We start from the raw sequence: 5,154 nt of genomic DNA on the forward strand, positions 1-5,154 counted from the left end.
TATGCCAAGAATTTTGCAAGCTTCACCCAACTCCTTCATCTCAAACTATTTGGACAATTGCTTCTTTCATCTTGTTGATCTCAATCTGACTGGCAAATGCAATCAACATGTGATCAACATGAAAAAGAAGGTAGATGAACTCACCATTGGCCAATTTCTTAAAATATGCACAATGATCATAATGGCTCTTTGTGTATTCCTCTCCAATCATGAACTGAACAAATTTTTGTACCAATACCGTGGTGACTGCTTCAACTTATATAAAGACTTGTCCAATCTACAAACCAAGTCTTTTGAGATTCCATATCCAAACGGCTAAAGCATATAAATTACTTCTTGTAATTCTCCTTGTATGAATGCAGTCTTAACATCGAGTTGTTCCAGAATCAAACCATAGTGTGCTAGAAGTGCTTGAAGAACATGAATTGATGATGCTTGTCCATTCGGGAGAACACCTTATCATAATCAATTCCTTCTCATTACACTACGCAAAGCCTTTTGCCACCAACCTAACCTTATGCTGCACATCATCTCTATGAGATCATTCATTTGTATATCCCATTTGCACCCAATGACTTTTCTTCATGAAGGAAGCTTCACCAACCTCCAAGTGGCATTCTTCTGAAGAGACTCCATACATGCATCCATAGTCCTCTTCCAAAAATCACCATTAGGACTGTCCAATGCCTACTTATAGTGTCTAAGAATTTTAGCCTTCGTAGCTAAAAGTGCAAATGTAATGTGTTCCCTTAACCAAATTGGTTTTGGGACATTTTGGTGCCTGGACCTATTTCTCGTAATAAATTCTCGCGCAAAAATCTCATCCTCAACATCATCTTTTATCTCCTGATCTATAGCTGAATCAAGTATATGGGTAGAAATAATTGGCTTTTGTGGAACAAATAGAGTTACATCAAACTTCAACTTTTGTTGTACATTTGTGGTCTATGTAGAACTCTCAACCTGCTTAGAATCTCGAGGCTTCAACATGCTCGTCTTATCAAATGTAACATCCATGCTAATGATAATCTTCTTCTCTATCAGATCATAGAGTTTGAAGCCCTTAACTCCACCCCTGAAGCCAATAATGATCTCCTTCTTTGCTTGCAGTTCCAGTTTATCATTTTGAACATGATAGTGAGCTGGACATCCAAACACTCTCAAGTGCTCATAATATCTAGTAGGATGCCCTGACCACATATCCTTTGGGGTATTCATCCCAATAGCTATAGAAGGCAGATGGTTCATCAAGTGACAGGCATAATCTGTCGCCTTAGGTGCCTAATAAACTCTATCCAACCCAGCATTGGATAACATACACCGAACGTTCTCCACCAAAGTTTGGTTCATCCTCTCTACCATCTAATTCTGCTATGGTGTGTCTCTAACAGTGAAGTGGTGCTCTATCCTAGATCTCTGGTACTCCTGCAAGAATGCATCTGAACTGTATTCGCCCTCATTGTATGATTTGATATACATGTTCCTTTTGTCAATCTAAGTCTCAATCCACTTTTTTCAAGTTCTGAAAATCTTCAATGCCTCGCTCTTGTGCCTCATGGTGTACATCAAGCATATATGGAGTTATCATCAAAAAAGAGATAAATTATCGTCGTCTGACGAATGATGTTGTCTTCGTCGGGCCTTAAACATCTGTGTGAACATTATCTAGGATACTCTTTGTATTGTGGATGACAGTACCAAATGAATGACAGTACCAAATGATACCGTTGTCTTCTTGTCAAACACAATGTTCACAGAAATCGAGTTTGAAGGTGCTTGCTCCTTTGATCAATCCTTGCTTCACTAAAGGCATAAGAAAAGCCTCTTCAACATGAGCTAGTTGCATATGTCATAATATAGTGGCATCAAAAGAATCATCAGTAACAATAGTCGTTTCAATCACTGTTCTACCCTGAAGATGGTAAAGGTTATGGTGAAGAACTTCTTTCAGAAAAATTAACGTTCCATGATATATCTTCAGAACTCCTGCCTAAATGACTATCCTGTAACTTTGGTCTCTAAAGCCTCAATAGATAGTAAATTCTTACAGATATCTGGAGTCTCACATCAATCAACTCTCATATAATACAATCATGCATTCTGATGAAGATGCTCCCTACACCAACTATATAACAAGCCTTGTTATTTCCCATGGTTACAACATAATTAAGCTCACTATAGGCATAAAATCACTCCCTAGTAGGATAAATGTGATAGGTAGCACTAGTATCCATAATCCAGCATAAACTATATGAATGCAAACTCTTAGAAATTGCATATAGTGATACATCTGAATCTTCGTCATGTTCTATCACGCTAAGGTTTGCCTTAGCCTCAGTGGAAACTCCATTTTCCTTCTCCCTCAACCTCGGACAATCTTTTTTCCAATGATCAGTCTCTAAATAGAAAGCAAACTTATTCTTACCAAGATTGTGCCCACGAGACTTACCCCTGCTTGCTGCTATCACAATTTTATTCTTCTGCTTTTAAATCTTCCTCGTTGGAGTGTGAGAGCCCTAGCTGGATCCATTTGTGCTAACTCATTGTCCTAACACCAAAACTTGTGATTCAGCAATGTAGTAGTCACCTCACCATAGTTCAAGACCTCCTTCCCATAAATAAGTATCATCGTGAAGTTTTCATACTCATTCGTGAGCTTTATCTTCATCTCTAACCTCTTCATTCAATCTCAAAAGATCTGCCAACATCTTTGTGAAGTCATTTAGATGCTCATCAATTGTAATCCCATGTCTCATCTAAAACCTGTAGAGTCGGCGCTTCATATGAAGACGATTCTCCACACTCTTTGTCATGTACTTTTTCTCCAATATCTTCCACAATTTTTCATTAGAAGTCTACAACATTACCCCAAATTTGATTTCTTGAGATAGACAAGTTTTGATCAAGCCACAAGTACTTGGTTCATCTTCAGCCAATCTCTCTCTGAAACCTCCTCAGGGCGTTCATTGCTCTCTAGAACTTCCTCCATATTCTAATAGCACATCACATCCATCAGCTCACCATCATCACATGCCAAAGGTTTCTTTGCCGTGAAATTTTGTTACATCGATTTTGACGAGATATGTAACCACCTGATGGACCGACGTGTTCTCCACCATTGAGGTGGACCACCTGATGGACCGACCTCTTCCCCACAATTGAGGTGGATGGATCCATGGCTCCACCGGATTGCATAGCCTCCACCAAATTGCAGCTGCCTTACGACATTGTAATTGCACCAATCCGGCCTAGTAACATTCTGGAGTAAAAATCAACAGTATTTGCTTGCTCGATATGACCAAATCACATCTCATAGATTTTCTCTTATTCTTCAAACCGCCGTTAGAAATCCCATCAAAATCCGGCTCTAATACCAATAGTTGTGCAAACACAATGGAAACAACTAGAAAACACACAACTAACAGCACAAAGAACACGATGATTTACATGGTTTGGCGAAAATGCCTACGTCCACGGGGAGTGGATAATGATTTCACTATATTGAAAAAAATATGAATTTCAATTTGGCTATCTTCCTCTCATGCATACAATATAACAGCCCTCAAACCCTATTTAAAGATTTGAAACAAAGCTATAAAGGAAACTTTAATTAATGCTATAATATGACAAAATCTAATTATGCCAATTAGATCTCCCAATTTATGCAATAATCAAATCTCCTAATTAATGCATCAATCAAATTAATTTAATTAGGGAAATAACCAATTACATAATGAGCCATCAAAGCCTTCCAAATGAAGGCTAATCTAAATTAAAAATGATTTCCAAATCAACCGTTTAGTAAAGTAGTGCGTCGATGGAGTATGAGAAGTCACGATAGTGGCTGGTTATATTCATTCATAATTCATGAACAGCATGGCTATCGACATTGATGTGCTTGATAAATGCATGATAAACTAGATTGTCAGCAATGTGGAGTGATGCTTGATAGTTAGAAAGAAAATTTTGCCAGTACTAGGTGCTCTTCACACTTGTCATTAACAAATACTTTTGCATGTAATGGAAGCCATGATCCGGATCTTTGATTCTGCTAATGATTCTAATATAATCATTTGTTTTTTAGGCCTTCCGTTGCAATGCCAGTCATTTACTGTCTCATGATCGAACACCTTAGTCCAGTTGGTATAACAAAATCCTTTTTTAATGCATTTTTGGTTGCATAAACTGACTCGGTATTAAGAGTATGTTAAATGAATCATTTGAATATTTTTATTGTAGTTTCTTCTTATATTTCATCTCAACCAATCTGGAGTTGTCCACACTATTATCTCATGTTATTCATAGAATATCTAAGTCATACAAAATCTACTTAAATTCATCTAACTGACATTCTTTTTACCCCACAGACCAAAACTTCCACGTAACCACTATATTAAGTCCATAATCTTATTCCAAAGACCCTAAGCTTTTCAAGGAGTACTCAGACCCCTGAAAAATTCAAACTTAGGTTTTGTTTGAGATTGTTTTCTTACTGCTTCTTAAAGCAGCTTTTTAGCATAAAAATTTTAACTTTTGTACTAAAAAGTTGTTTTAAGAAGCAGAATTTTCGTACGAAGCAGTAAAAAAGCCGTCCCAAACAAAGCTTCAATTTCCCTTGAGATGTTCATAGTATTAGCCAACACAAAACAATGTAAATCTAGACCATCCTTAAATCTTCCTACTACTAAAGCTCACAAGCCCTGGAGCCACTCCTAACACACTCTTCTACACCACCTGGAGCAGGTGGGATTGAAGATGATGGCATGATAAAACATATGGTAATTCTAAAATGCTGAGAGTTAACATCATTGCTTTTCTTAATTATGGCCACTTATTGATTGTATTCCTTCTTTGTGAGTTTTGGTCCAATATTTGTTGATTGGATTGTTTTTCTCTCTAATTGCTTCACATTTTTTCCATAGAGCATATGTCCTACTAGAAAGCTGTGAAAGCAATAACATCTCTCAACATTATGGTGATAATGGTTGCTATAAGAGTAATGAAGGGATATCTTTTTCTTTTGTTCCCCTTGAGTCGTTTTAGGCTTCGTTTGAGGTAGTTTTTTACTAATTTGTAAAGCTACTGTAGAGAGTAAATTTTTAAAGCTATTTTAGAAATCAGCTTTTTAGTATAATTTTTTTTTAAAGCAGCAAA

Source organism: Dendrobium catenatum, unplaced genomic scaffold, assembly GCF_001605985.2.
Source record: "Dendrobium catenatum unplaced genomic scaffold, ASM160598v2 fragScaff_scaffold_621, whole genome shotgun sequence".
Lineage (NCBI taxonomy): Eukaryota > Viridiplantae > Streptophyta > Magnoliopsida > Asparagales > Orchidaceae > Dendrobium > Dendrobium catenatum.